Below are 15,273 nucleotides of genomic sequence, written 5' to 3'. Positions count from 1 at the left end.
ATAAAGAAGGCCCTCTACCGAGGCCCCGCCAACTGGCATTGCTTAGCCGACGGGACTCAGAGAAGCCCAACGCTGTGGGCTCTAATTGGGGAGCTATGCAGCAGATGGTCCCGAAGAAAGGCTGTAGGCTGGCCCTAAGCCAAGTATGGGGCAAGTGAGCAGCCACCGGGCTACTGGTTTGGGGGCATGGGCAGTCAGTGGTCACTACTACCAGTTCAGGGACCCAGGCCAAATTATAGCTACAGCTTTGCCTGAACCGGTGCAACCCGGTAGAAACCCACTACTGTACTGCATGCAAAACCATGGGTCCTCCAGTCTGCAGAAAAATCGCTCCACAGTACTGGTCCCTACTGCCCAAAAAAGTTGCAGGTTGCTGGTCTACGGCATCAGTGGGTAGAAGCGAAAATCGAGATGATGATTGTGATAGTAGCTACACCAGTGGTGGCCAGTAGCCGATGCAGTCAGGTGCTCCGCCCTGGTAGGAAATTTTGGGATGTGCACCTCGTGTGAGATTTGGCTTCTGCACATGCACAGCAAGCGAAACCCCGCGAGTGAGATTTCCGCGATTATTACAATTTTATTTGCTTCTGCGCATGTGCAGAAGCAAGAATATCAGTGAACATCGCCAAAATCTCACTCGCGTGCACATCCTAGTGCAAGATTTCCCTTGCTGTGGATGCACAGAGACAAAATCTCACGCTGAAGGGCGTGGCTGCACTCGCACCAGACTCAGAAGGCGCACCGGAAGTGCCGAAGACAAGTGGCCATTCACTGAGTTATACCCAGGGTTGGGCAGCAGGGAGAAATGAAGATGCGTGCGCAGCTCCAGCTGATCAGCGGCTGCCACTTCCTGGATTACTGGTCTCGGCTCGGCTCTCCTTTTTTCCTCTGCTGCTGCGTCTGCACTCCTTGCTTTTTTCCTCTTTCCTCCTTCCTGGCCTCGGAGGAGCTTCCCTCTCTCCTGCCCGGCTCCCCTCCAGCCTCACGCAGCCACCTCCCGCCTGAGGTGCAAGCAGAAGGCCTGGGTGGAAGGAACACTGGCAGCACTGGCTACCGCACGAATCCCAGCGACCGATAAGGTCCCACAGAGTTGGCTTTCTCCAGGTCCCGTCGACTAAACAATGTCGTTTGGCGGGCCCCAGGGGAAGAGCCTTCTCTGTGGCAGCCCCGGCCCTCTGGAACCAACTCCCCCCGGAGATTAGAATTGCCCCCACCCTCCCTGTCTTTCGTAAACTACTCAACTCATTTATACCACCAGGCATGGGGTAGTATACAAATCCAATAAATTATTATTATTATTGTTGTTGTTATTATTATTATTATTATTATTCTGGCAGCACCCGTTCGCCTAGCTACCCAGCCTGAGGCGGGGGGGGCAACCCAGGAAGGAGAGAGCAGAAAACACGAAGCAAATTGTCACCCCAGTGAGCGACAGTGGTAAGGTTGTAAGTCGAAGACTTAACAGTTCACTTGAACAATGATGATCTTTCAAGCCACTCCCACCTGGTCACATGGCCGTCAAGCCACTCCTACCCAGTCACATGACCATTAAGCCACACCCACAAAGTAAGCCATACCCACAGTGTGGCAGTAAAAAATTTGGCTGCCCATTACTGGTTACACCCTGTTAACATGTGTCATAGGTATGTGTATGACTCTGTGTAGGAGATCCCATCTGCTCTCATGTAAACAGAGCTCAAGCAGCTAAGTTATACGTGTGGTTGTCTGTCGCCTAGAAAGAAATTATATTGCAGAGACTGACTCCAGGTGCAACAGATTATCTGTGGGAACAGATGTCCATTACTCTTCATTCCCATTATTTATTATTTTTATTTATTTATTTATTATTTTTATTTATTTATTTATTAATAGAGTTGAAAGGGACCGTTAGGTCATCGAGTCCAACCCCCTGCCTGAGCAGGAAACCCTACAGCACCCCAGCCAAATGGAAGTCCAATCTCCTCTTGAAGGTGTCCAGAGTTGGGGAGTTCACCACCTCCCCTGGCAGGCAGTTCCATTGGTTGATCGCTCTGACCGTCAGGAAGTTCTTCCTTATTTCCAGGTTGAATCTCTCCTTGGTCAGCTTCCAACCATTGTTCCTCGTCCGGCCCTCTGGTGCCCTGGGGAATAAAGAGACCCCCTCCTCACCGTGGCAACCCCTCAAGTATCTGTAAACTGCTATCATGTCCCCTCTAGACCTTCTTTTTTCTAGGCTGTCCATGCCCAGTTCTCTCAATCTCTCTTCGTAAGTCTTGGTTTCGAGTCCCCTAATCATTTTGGTTGCTCTTTTTTGCACCTTCTCCAGAGTTTCGATGTCTTTTTTGTAGTGAGGTGACCAGAATTGGATGCAGTACTCCAGGTGGGGTCTGACCAGGGCATAGTAGAGTGGTATTAGTACTTCCCTGGTCTTGGAGCGTATTCCTCTGTTGATGCAGCTTAGCATTGAGTTGGCTTTTTTGGCTGCTGCTGCACATTGCTGACTCATGTTTAGTTGATTGTCCACCAAGACTCCAAGGTCTCTTTCGCAGTCACGCAGTCACAAAGATAGAGCATTTAATTTCCATCAGTTACACACAGAAAGGAAACGTTAAGTTGCAGTACGTGGCTTGTTATTCAGCTCACCTTTGAGAATGTTACTAGTGCTCAACTTATAACCCTTCGTTTAGTGACTGTTCAAAGTTACAACGGCACTCAAAAACTGACTTGTGACCTTTTTTCACTTACAACTTTGCAACATCCCCGTGGTCATGTGATTAAAATTGAGAGGTTTGCCACCTAGCTCATACCATGTTACCCCGAAAATAAGCCCCAACTGGAAAATAAGCCCTAGCATGATTTTTTTCAGGATGCTCATAATATAAGCCCTATCCCCAAAATAAGCCCCATTAAGATCGTCACCCAGTACCGTACCTGCACCTAAACCAAAAAAATAAACCTTCATGCATCTTTTGGATCAAAAACTAATATAAGACCCAGCCTTATTTTCAGGGAAACATGGGTGTATATGATAGTTGCAGCATCCAGAAATCATGTGATCCACTTTTGTGACCTTCTGACAAGCAAAATCAATGGGGAAGCCAGATTCCACTTAATAATCATGTTACTAACTTTAACAATTACAGTGATTCATTTAATAACTGTGGACAAAAGTCCTAAAATCTTTCTCTTTCTATTTTTCTCATAACAACAACCCTGTGCAGTGTCACCAGTGAGAGAATCGTCTATCCCAGGAAAAATGGTTCGTTTTTTGGTGGATCAGCATTGTCTTGGTGGATCAGCATGTCCCATGTTGGTCGATTTTGTGCCAGGGTTTCCCAGGCAGTGGTGTCGATATCGAGGGACATACATATAAACATACATACATAATGCATATACACCATATACATATGGTACATAGACATATATATAGGCACACATATTGTATTATGTGTAGGTGTGTGTGTGTGTGTGTAAAACATTTTTGTTAAATCCCATTGGGATTGGCATGCCAGGCATGGGGTAGTAGTAGTAGTAGTAGTAATAATAATAATAATAATAATAATAATAATAATAATAATAATAATAATAATAATAATAATAGACATTCTGATCGTGGAGAAAAAGAAAGTATGGATCATCGACATCGCAATCCCAGGAGACAGCAGAATTGAGGAAAAGCAGCTAGAGAAATTAGTGAAATACGAAGATCTAAAAATCAAGCTGCAACAACTCTGGCATAAGCCAGTGAAAGTGGTCCCAGTGGTACTTGGCACGCTGGGCGCAGTACCAAAGGATCTCAGCGGGCATTTGAAAACCATCGGAATTGACAAAATCTCCATCTGTCAATTGCAAAAGGCTGCTTTACTGGGATCGGCAAACATAATTCGCCGCTACATCACTCAGTCTTAGGTGCTTGGGAAGTGCCTGAGTGGTGATGAAATACAAAATCCAGCAGTGATCTCGTTTGCTGTGTTGTATTGACAACAACAACAACAACAATAATAATAATAATAATAATTTATTAGATTTGTATGCTGCCCCTCTCCGAAGAGGGTAACTGATGTATCCCTAGGCTAGTAAAATTTATGTAGGGTTATGATTGGGTAGTATGGTTGTTTTTTTAATGATAAGGGTTTTTAGTCATAGTCTTAATTATTGGATTTGTTATACAGTGGAACCCCGACATAAGAGCTGCTCTACTTAAGAGCAACTCGAGATAAGAGCTGGGAGGGGAGAGATATTTTTGTTCTACTTACAAGCCCAAATTCGAGATACAAGCGCCAAGGAGCTGTCTCCTGAAGCCAAACGCTAACTTCCGCGTTCGGCTTCAGGAGACAGCTGCGAAGCGGCGCGCGTGTTTTAAAAGGTTGCAGCCGGCCTGGGGGGCTCGGGGGGGTGCTTGCAGCTTTCTTTCTTGCTCTTTTTCTTTCTCTCTTTTACCTTCCCTTCCTCTATTTCTTCTTTTCTTTCTCCTTCCCACCTTCTTCCTTCCCTCCCTCCCTTCACTCATTCCTCTCTTACTCTCCCCTTTCATAAGTTTCCTTGCTTCCTTCCTCTGTTCCTGTCCCTTCCCTCTTTCCTTCCTTCCTTCCCACCCTCCGTCCATTCATTCACCCATTCCTCTCTTGATCGCTTAAAGCCGGTCCCTGCTGCAAAAAGGGTTGGGGACCTCTGTCCTACAGGATTGGGTGGCAGAGAAGTTGAACATATGTAAATTTAAAAGTTTAAGAAAGTTTACAAGTTAAGTGAAAGAAACTTCATTATTCATTTATATGTACATGTACATTTCTTCATTAAAAACATGTCTTTCTGCATAATTTAGACTAACTTTGTGAGTTTTTTGAGTGCTGGAACCAATTAAAATTATTTACATTAATTCCTATGGGGAAAAGTCGTTCGAGATAAGAGCTGCTCGACTTAAGAGCCCAGGTCCGGAACGAATTAAACTCGTATCTCGAGGTACCACTGTACATTGTTTACTGTTGCTGTGAGCCGCCCCGAGTCTTCAGAGAGGGGCAGCATACAAATTTAATAAATTATTATTTTTAATTATTATTATTATTGGGCAGCATAGAAAGTGAATCAAATAAATAAATGATGAAAAGGGAGACTAATGCAGTATGTATGTATGTATGTATGTATGTATGTATGTATGTATGCATGTATGTTAATGTATGTATGTACGTATAACCATATTTATGAAGTGGTGATCCTCTGGAGAGCTGTATGCCACGAAATTTTATTTTAATGCATGGCGATCAGTATACGTTTAAAGTCACAACAAAGTTATTATACGCCTAAGTCAACTCGCTCTTTCTCCGTTTCTCACGGGAATCTCCCTAAAGAGCTGCCGTCCCATTCTATCGCCTCGTTCGGACGTCCTTTTGAGCCCCGACGCGGGCTAGAAACTTAAAAAACAACAATAGCGTTTTGCCGGCCCCGCTTCCTAGGCAATACCAACTCCACCCGACGACCATCCCTTCCCCCCCCAACACACACAATTCCCCCAGACGCCAAACAGATTCCTTAGTTCTGGATCCACTCCCCGCCCGATCTCTCCCATTCCGCGAAGGGAAAAACGCCTTTCTCGCTCTTCCCACGCCGCAAGAGGCGTCCATTCTTGGATCTCCGCCTGGAAGTGGGGAGTGGATGGGTGGGTGGGGTGGGGGAGGGAAAGAGGCGGGAGTTTTGCTTTGGAAGAAGCCACGGAGGGGAGGGGCTTGCCGGAGTCGCGCCCCCTCCCCGCCCCCAGCCTCCAGACAATGCGCTCCCCCTCCCGCCGCCGCCGCCGCCCCCCTCCCGCGCGCGACCAGAACCTGCCAAGGCGAAGCCGTCGCTTTCCTCCCCCCCTCACACACACACCGCCGCCCCTGCTTTGGAAAAAAGGAGGGAGGGGGGAGTAAAAGGGGGCCGGCCCTTCCCCGTTGCCCAGCCTCAGTCAGGCTGCTGAAGGGAAAAGCGGCGGGCGGGCGGGCGGACGGACGAGAAAAGGAGCTCCGGTCCGGATAAGAAAGAGAAATTGAATCTCCAAGAAGGGGAGTCTCGTCTCGTGTCGTCCCCCCCCCCCCTTTTACTCTCCTCTGGAGTCGCCAAGCGAGAAGAAGGGAGGGGGGAAAAGGAGAGGAGCCGACGGCGGGACTCTCCGGTGAATGGACTCGTCGAAGGAGCGGTAAGAAGGGGGGAGTGGCGGGGCTGGCGCGGGGTCCCGCGGGAGGGGAAGGCAGAGTTTGGCGGGGGAGGGACGGTGCACGGAGTGGGAGTGAGGGGAGCCTCGGGACCGCCGGCTGGTGGGTGGGGCGGGGGATCCCCGACTCCGCGGCTCTCTTTCTCCCCCCACCCACCCCAGCTTGGTGGAAAAGCTGCCTTGCCCGGGTCCCGGAAGAGGGGTGGTCTTCCTTGGGGGGGGGAGAAGAGATTTGGGGGAGACGCGCAGCGGAGCGAGTCTTGTAATGGCTTAAGAGGGGGTGGGCTGTCTCACTCTCGGGGAGGGAGGGAGGGATTCCTACAAACGGCAGCCCTCGGTTGCATAAACGGAGGCAGAGAATCGAAATCTCTGCCAAGTAGGTGTAGCGCTTTGAGTGTAACGCTACACCTGGAATTCTGCATCCAGTTTGGGTCACCAGGTAAGAAGGAGGAGGAGGAGGAGGAGGGAAGGGAAGAAGGAAGGAAGGGAAAAAGGAAGGAAGGAGAAAGAAAGAGAGAGAGAGGGAAGGAAAGACAGTAGAGGGAAGGAGGGAAAGAAAGAAGGAAGGAAGGAGAAAAAAGAGAGGGAAAGAAAGAGGAGGAAAGCAAGAAGAGGAAGGGAGAGGAGGAATGAAAGAAGGAAGGAGAAAAATGAAAGAAAGGAGGAAGGAGAAAGAGAGAGGCAAGGAAAGAAAGAGGAGGAAAGAAAGAAAGAAAGAGAAAGAAAGAAAGAACAGGAAGGGAGGGGAGGAAGGAAAGAAGGAAGGGAGGGAGGACAAAAATGAAAGAAAGGAGGAAAGAAAGAGAAAGAGAGGGAAAGAAAAGAAGAAAGAAAGAAGAGGGAGGGAGGGGAGGAAGGAAAGAAGGAAGGAAGAAGAAAAAAGAAAGAGGAAGAAAGAGAGCGAGGGAAAGAAAGAAAAGGAAAGAAAGGGAAAGAAAGAAGAGGAAGGGAGAGGAGGAAGGAAAGAAGGAAGGAAGGAGAAAAAAAGAGGAGGAAAGAAAGAAAGAGAGTGGGGGAAAGAAAGAAAAAGAAAGAAAGAAGAGGGAGGGAGGGTGAGGAGGAAGAAAAGAAAGAAAGGAGAAAAAAGAAAGGAAGAAAAAGAAAGAAAGAAAGAAAGAAAGAAAAGGGAGGGGGAGGAAGGAAAGAAGGAATGAAGGAGAAAAAAAGACAAAGAAAGAAAGAAAGAAAGAAAAGTAATAGTAGTAGTAGTAGAGACTTTGGAAAAAATGCCAGAGAAGAGCAACTAAAATGATTAAAGGCCTGAAGACTAAAACATATGAAGACTGGTAGTAGGATTTGGGTTTGGCTCGTCTAGAGGGGTGACAAGATAGAAATGTTCTGATATTTGAGATGATGCCACAAAGAGGGGAGGGGGGAATTTATTTCCCAAGGCACCAGAAGGCCAGAGAAGAAACAATGGAGGGAAACTATTTAAAAGAGAGAAGCAACCTGGAATTTAAAGAGAAGCTTCCTAACAATGAAGACAATCAGTGGGAGTAGTGGGACAAGCCTTCAGAAGTTGTGGGTGCTTCATCCCTGGAGATTTTAAAGAAGAGACTGGACAGTCACTTGTCTGACATAGTATAGGCTCTTCTGCTTGAGACTAGAAGACCTCCCAAGGCCCCTTCCAGTATCTATCTTGAACCGGCAGGGAAAGGAACACTAAACCCAGGTGGGGTGAGGAGAGACTAATTGATGGGCGATTAACCTGTGGAATTAATTGGTTAATTAACCAATTAACTAAGTGGAGCAGCTTTGCCTTCAGAGGTTGTGACTCTTGAGTGCTTCCTCACTGGAATTTTCAAAAAGGGACTGCCTGAGATGGTAGGGTCTCCTGTTTTTTTATATTTATGTTTGTGTATGTATATGTTGTTTGTTTTTAAAAAATATGATAGGGTTTTATGTGTTTTTTAATATTAGATTTGTTTTCGCTGGAATATTGTTTTTATTATTGTTGTGAGCCGCCCCGAGTCTTCGGAGAGGGGCGGCATAGAAATCTAATAAATTGTATTGTATTGAATTGAATTATGCAGGGGGCTGGCCTAGAGGACCTCCAAGGTCCCCTCTAGCTCTATTCTGATTTATTTGAGTTTAAGAAAAGGGAGTGAAACATAGAAACATAGAAGACTGAGGGCAGAAAAAGACCTCATGATCCATCTAGTCTGCCCTTATACTATTTCCTGTATTTTATCTTAGGGTGGATCTATGTTTATCCCAGGCATGTTTAAATTCAGTTACTGTGGATTTATCAACCACGTCTGCTGGGAGTTTGTTCCAAGCATCTACTACTCTTTCAGTAAAATAACATTTTCTCACGTTGCTTTTGATCTTTCCCCCAACTAACTTCAGATTGTGTCCCCTTGTTCTTATGTTCACTTTCCTATTAAAAACACTTCCCTCCTGGACCTTATTTAACCCTTTAACATATTTAAATGTTTCGATCATGTCCCCCCTTTTCCCTCTGTCTTCCAGACTATACAGATTGAGTTCATTAAGCCTTTCCTAAGTGAGCTGGAGATGTGTCCAGCCCTGGTGGGATGGAGGCTACAGGCTCTTGAGTCTTGAAGATCTTATTTGGCCTGCTTGCCAGAAAAGAGTGTATTTCTTCCTGGGGCAGGAGGGGGGAGATTTGAGCTGAGTGGTGGGGAAGAGAGTGGGACCACTCAAGTGAGACACTGTAGGCATGTCTTTTTCATCAGGGATGGATCGGAAGAAGCCCAACAGAAGTTTTCAGGGGGAATAACAGAATAACAAGAGTTTGAAGGGACCTTGGAGGTCTTCTAGTCCAGTGTTTTTCAACCAGTGTGCCGTGGCACACTAGTGTGCCGCGAGACATGGTCAGGTGTGCCGCGAAGAAGGAAGCTCAGGTTCCAGTCTCGCAACTTTTTGCTGAAAGAGAGAGAGTGAGAGAGTTAGAGAAAGAGAGAGAAAGAAAGCAAGAGAAAAAGAGAGTGAGAGAGAGAGAAAGCAAGAGAGAGAAAGAAAAGCAAGAGAGAGAAAGCGAGTGAGAGAAAGCAAGCAAGAGAGAGCGAAAGAGAGAGAAAAGAAAGCAAGAGAGAAAGAAAGCAAGTGAGAGAGAGAAAGCAAGAGTGAGAGAGAAAGAAAGCAAGAGAGAAAGAAAGCAAGAGAGAGAGAGAGAAAAGGAGAGGAAGGGAGAGAGAAAGAAATGAGAGAAAAAGGGGGGAAGAAAAAAGAGAAATGAGAAAATAATTGAAACCGAGAATGAGAGGAGAGAGAGAAACAAAAGAAAGAGAGAAGTGACTCTTGATTTAAAGCATATGATAAAAAGCACCCAAAGAATAAGAGAGAAAAACCCCTCATCCCTCACCTGTTTTTGAAAATAGTTCAAGAGTGTGTATGTATACACACACACACAGGGGAGGGAGGAGACAGGGATGGAAAAAGAGAGGAGAGTGTCTTAGGGTGTCATTTTGTGTTAATTTGGTTGGTGGTGTGCCCCAGGATTTTGTAAATGTAAAAAAATGTGCCGCGGCTCAAAAAAGGTTGAAAATCACTGTTCTAGTCCATCCTCTTACTCAGGGTGGAAACCCTATAACATTTCAGACAAATGATATCCATTCTCTTTTTGAAAACTCCCAGTGTTGGAAGTACTCCAGAATCCTCAGAAAGGGGTGGCATACAAATCCAGTTAATAAATAATAAATACATTTACAGCGTATGAAGGCAAGTCATTTCACTGATGAATTAACTCAGGAAATTTCTCCTTAGTTCTAAACTGATTCTCTCCTTGTTTAGTTTCCACCCATTGCTTCTTGTTCTACCCTCAGGTGCTTTGGAGAATAGGTTGACTCCTTCTTTGTGGCAACCCCTGAGATATTGGAACACTGCTATCATGTCTCCCCAGGTCCTTCTTTTCATTAAACTGGACCTACCCAATTCACAGATTAGAGTGCCGGCTCCTTGCCCAATCTTCTCTTCTTCTCCTAACTAGTCCTTCTCCACCAGTGTTCTCTAGTCACATTGAATGCCAGCTGTCAATCATTAAATGTTGTACCTCATGATTCTTGACAAATGTATCTTTTCTTTTGTGTATACTGAGAGCATGTGTACCAAAGACCAAGTCCTTGTGTGTCCAATCACACTTGGCCAATAAAGTATTCTATTCTACTCTACTCTATTCTATTCTATTTTCCCAGCCAAAGTTGGCGGGGTGATGAAAATTGTGACTCAGTATCTTTGAAGTCTGTCGAGCAATTGGCCATCCAACCATCAATCCATTAGGACTCTGAAATCGTCCAAGCACAAAGCTGGTGTTATTATCGGGGAAGGACTTGCTGGATTCCTTTGAGGGAGGGAGGAAGCAAGAACTTGGAGATACATTTGCTGGGCATGAGGATGTCCAAGAATAGTGGTGGGTCTTTTGAATTTCCAGCCTAGAAGAGAACAAAGGGAAAAGACTGTAGCTGAGATGGACAACCAATTGTAGTTAGTAAAGTGGAAGAAATCATGGCTATGCCCAGGTAAAAGGAGCAGACATACTTGATGAGAAGATCCAAAGCTAGCTTGAGGGCTAAGGAGTGTTTAAGAAACTTTTATGTTCTGCAAAGGGTCCCAGATTTAATCTTCCACCTTCATCGGAAAGAGCAAGGAAAGTTAGTGCTGGATTCACACATCTTCCGAAACGAAGCTGGGCACAAACCATTATATAAGGCTGAAGCTGGCCTTGTACACTGCTGAAAAAAATAAATAAAGGGAACACTCAAATAACACATCCTAGATCTGAATGAATGAAATATTCTCATTGAATACTTTGTTCTGTACAAAATTGAATGTGCACAACAGCATGTGAAACTGATTGCCAGTCAGTGTTGCTTCCTAAGTAGTGCACAGTTTGATTTCATAGAAGTTTGATTTGCTTGGAGTTATATTGTGTTGTTTAAGTGTCCCCTTTATTTTTTTTAAGCAGTGTTTAATGTTGCCCAGTGTCCAATAATTTTCCAGGGTTTCCTTTCTTGGCTGCGAGGGTGAACTTTTTCACTTCAAGGGTGTATCCTGTCATCTTAGCTACAGAGGCTGCTTTCTGGAGCGGAAAGCATTAAGGCAGTCTGTTCTTGATTATAGTATGTGCTGCGTCTTTTGTTTCAGGACTATTTACTGGAGTGGTGGAATGGTATGAAGTTGATTTTAATTTCCTGTGCATTTGGTACCACGATCGAGTTTCTATCTTGGAAGCCACATCCTACTTACAGAAGGGGGTTTTTTTGGGGGGGGGGGTGGTAGTTGGACATCTCTGGATTAATGGCAATAAAGAGGCTTTTGAAATTTCACTATCTATTTATTTATTTATAGAAACATAGAAACATAGAAGTCTGACGGCAGAAAAAGACCTCATGGTCCATCTAGTCTGCCCTTATACTATTTTCTGTATTTTATCTTAGGATGGATATATGTTTATCCCAGGCATGTTTAAATTCAGTTACTGTGGCTTTATCTACCATGTCTGCTGGAAGTTTGTTCCAAGGATCTACTACTCTTTCAGTAAAATAATATTTTCTCATGTTGCTTTTGATCTTTCCCCCAACTAACTTCAGATTGTGTCCCCTTGTTCTTGTGTTCGCTTTCCTATTAAAAACACTTCCCTCCTGGACCTTATTTAACCCTTTAATATATTTAAATGTTTCGATCATGTCCCCCCTTTTCCTTCTGTCCTCCAGACTATAATGATTGAGTTCATTAAGTCTTTCCTGATACTTTTTATGCTTAAGACCTTCCACCATTCTTGTAGCCTGTCTTTGCACCCGTTCAATTTTGTCAATATCTTTTTGTAGGTGAGGTCTCCAGAACTGAACACAGTATTCCAAATGTGGTCTCACCAGCATTCTATATATTTATTTACTTGTTTGTTTGTTTATATTTGTTTTTGTCAAGTGAAGATATGATAATATTAAGATACATGATACTAATAAAAGTCAAACATTTGAAAAAAGTTTTAAAAATAATAATATTAAAATACATGCAGCTAGTAAAATTAAAGAACATTAAGGACAGGGGATGGAAGGCACGCTGGTGCACTTATGAATGCCCCCTTACAGACCTCTTAGGAATTGGGAGAGGTCAATAGTGGATAGTCTAAGGATAAAGTTTTGGGGGTTACCAGATTATACTACAGAGTCTGGTAGTGAGTTCCATGCATCAACTACTCGGTTACTGAAGACATATTTCCTGCAATCGAGTTTGGAGCAGTTTAGTTTAAGTTTGTATCTGTTGTATGCTTGTGTGTTGTTGTGGTTGAAGCTGAAGTAGTCATTGACAGGAAGGACGTTGAAGCATATGATTTTATGGGCTATGCTTAGGTTGTGTTTAAGGCGATGTAGTTCTAAGCTTTTTAATCAAAGGATTGTAGTCGATTGTGGGATTTAGTTTTAGGGAATTAATATCGCCGCCATAGCTATTTTGACATGATTGCGTTAGTTGCTTCGGTGTTCAAAGTTGGAAGAAAAAGTGGGATGGCAAATATTAAAGATGAATCTGAGCTTGCTATGTGCAAAACGAACTGTCACTTAAAAGCTGCTTGGGTCCCCCCCCAACCTGGTGCCAATCCAGTAGCATCTGACTGTAACTCTGACCACTTGAGTCAGCAGGTTGGTAATCCTATTGTCTGGAGATAAAAGAGGTCATGGACGGATCCAGATTTTTGCCCCCACTCAGCATTGAAACTCACTGGATGGGCTTTGAAGGGATCTTCTTAATTCACTGTAACATACATTCATAATGAGGTTAAAATGTGGGGTGGACAAACCCACAAAGAAGATGAAGAATAATGCCATAAAATCTGTGCCTTGGTTTGGGCTCAGCGGAATCTTTGAAGTGGCCTTCTACAACGAAGGTTGTTAAATTAAAATGCAAAAGATGCATCCTTAGAAGCAAAAAGGTCTTATATTTGTCTTGGATGCAATTCCTCCCTCCCTCCTCCCTTTGTCACTCTTTCTCTCTCCTTTCTTCTCTCCTCTTTCTTTATCTTTCTCTCTCTCCCATGTTTTTTTTCTCTTTTTCTTTCTTCTTTCTCTTCTCTTTTTCTTTCTTTTTCTTTTCTTTTCTTTCTTTCTCTTTCTGTCTTTCTTTCTTGTTTTCTTTCTCTTGTTTTCTTTCTTCTGTTTTCTTTCTCTCTCTTCTTCCTCCCTCCCCTCCCTCCCTTTGTCACTCTTTCTCTCTCTCTTCTTTCTTCTCTCCTCTTTCTTTATCTTTATCTCTTGTTTTCTTTCTCTTTTTCTTTCTTTCTTTCTCTTTTCTCTTTCTCTTTTCTTTCTTTCTCTTTCTCTTTTCTTTCTTTCTCTTTCTGTCTTTCTTTCTTGTTTTCTTTCTCTTGTTTCATTTCTTCTGTTTTCTTTCTCTCTTGTTTCCTTCCTTCCTCCCTCCCTCTTTCTTTCTCTCCCCCCCCCGTTAAACATGCAATGTCCAAGGTTGATTATTCCTGATCCCACATGGCCAATTTCCTTCCCTTTCCATGACCAAACCAGACCAAAAGGAAGGAAAGAACTCCCTGGCTATGAATTCCATTCGTTTTTTTTCCTTAGCAAAGAGGTAGAGAAATTAGGCTGTGGACTGAAAACAAAATGGAAAAGTAACTGGTCCAGAGAAGATGGGAGAGAGTTCTGCAGCAAAGGAAAGAAACAATATATATTTCTTTCCTTGACAAGGTTTGTGCTCTGCCTAGAGGACTTTTTCTCATTTCAGCTCCATCGCCTTTTTGCTCCTCTTGATTGCATCTTTGTTTTATGATTCCTGTTGGGGTGAGTTGAATGTTCATTTGTATGTCCAGCGTGGCTGTCCTGGAGTCACCTCGTGGTTGATTAGAAAAACTGCTTCTTGATAAACTTACCTGACTGTTCGCATTGGGTGATAAAGAGCCCAATTGTAACATCAGCCGTAAATAACGGAGAACCAGTCTATTGGTATCTCTGGAGCATGAAGGTTAAATGGGTGATTTACATGGGAAGTGAGAATAAGCCCTGAGTTTTTTCCCCACTCAAAGTGGTTTGGACTGAAAGAGGCTTATGGGTAAGACAAAACTCATATGTTCTTGCTGGGTCACTGAGTTGCCTTCTTATGTTCCTTATCAACAGAGAGAAGACTTAAGAGTGTGTCTCCCAGAGTCCTTTGGGCTTGGTCTTCACATTCTTCCATTTGCCAGAGATGGGAAACGATGGGCCCCATTATGACTTGTGGACTTCAACTCCCAGAATTCCAGAGCCAGCATGGTTAGCTCAGGAATTCTGGGAGTTGAAGTCCGCAAGCCACAAAAGGGCCAACATTCCCCATCTCTGTTCTACACCTGTTTTCCCCCATGTGAGAGATCTAATAATAATAACAACAACAGAGTTGGAAGGGACTTGGTGGTCTTTTAGTCCAGCCCCTTGCTTAGGCAGGAAATCCTATACAGTAATACCTCGTCTTACAAATGTAATTGGTTCCCGGGGGAGGTTTGTAAGGCAAAAAGTTCACAAAAAAAAACGCCACCGCCCGGCTGTCACCTTTTGAAACAGCCGGGCGCTTCTCAGCGTTCTCCCAATGCTGAACCCGGAAGTTCGGCAAAAGTTCAGGTTCGGGTGGACGCCGAGAAGCCCCCGCCGCCCGGCTGTCACCTTTTGAAACAGCCGGGGGGGCTTCTCGGCGGCCTCCCGAATGCCAAATCCGGAAGTTCGGGCTTGGCGTTCAGGTTCAGGAGGATGCTGAGAAGCCCCCCCGGCTGTTTCAAAAGATGACAGCCGGGTGGCGGAGCTTCTTGGCGGCCTCCTGAACCCGAACTTTTGCCAAACTTCCGGGTTCGGCATTCGGGAGGCCGCCGAGAAGCCCCGCCGCCCGGCTGTTGTCTTTTGAAACAGCTGGAAGGCTTCTCGGCGGCCTCCCGAACGCCGAACCCGGAAGTTTGGGTTTGGTGTTCGGGTTCAGGAGGGATGCCAAAAAGACCCCCAGCTGTTTCAAAAAGCGACAGTCGGGTGGCGGGGCTTCTCGGTATCCTCCCGAACGCCGAACCCGTAAGTTCGGCAAAAGTTTGGGTTTGGCATTCGGGTTCAGGAGGACGCCGAGAAGCCCCCCGGCTGTTTCAAAAAGCGACAGCCGGGCGGCGGGGCTTCTCGGCGGCAGTGGGT

The 15,273-nt window shown here is 44.9% G+C and overlaps 2 protein-coding genes across 4 annotated transcripts in view; one reads left to right on the top strand and one right to left on the bottom strand.

Annotated features, from left to right (window-relative positions):
- LOC139160193 (TNF receptor-associated factor 1-like) overlaps nucleotides 1–15,273 on the bottom strand; it is a 635,213-nt gene that overhangs the window by 523,122 nt on the left and 96,818 nt on the right. The gene's annotated exons all lie outside the window — the stretch shown is intronic.
- Nucleotides 5,781–15,273, top strand: part of DDAH2 (DDAH family member 2, ADMA-independent) — a 73,913-nt gene continuing 64,420 nt past the window's right edge. The window contains exon 1 of the mRNA XM_070737821.1: nucleotides 5,781–6,148. The gene's annotated coding sequence lies outside the window, so the exon portion shown is untranslated. The remainder of the gene's footprint in view (nucleotides 6,149–15,273) is intronic.

Source organism: Erythrolamprus reginae, chromosome 2 (assembly GCF_031021105.1).
Source record: "Erythrolamprus reginae isolate rEryReg1 chromosome 2, rEryReg1.hap1, whole genome shotgun sequence".
Taxonomy (NCBI): Eukaryota; Metazoa; Chordata; class Lepidosauria; order Squamata; family Dipsadidae; genus Erythrolamprus; species Erythrolamprus reginae.
Note: the sequence above shows the minus strand (reverse complement) of the source record. Positions and strands in the feature narration are given on the sequence as shown.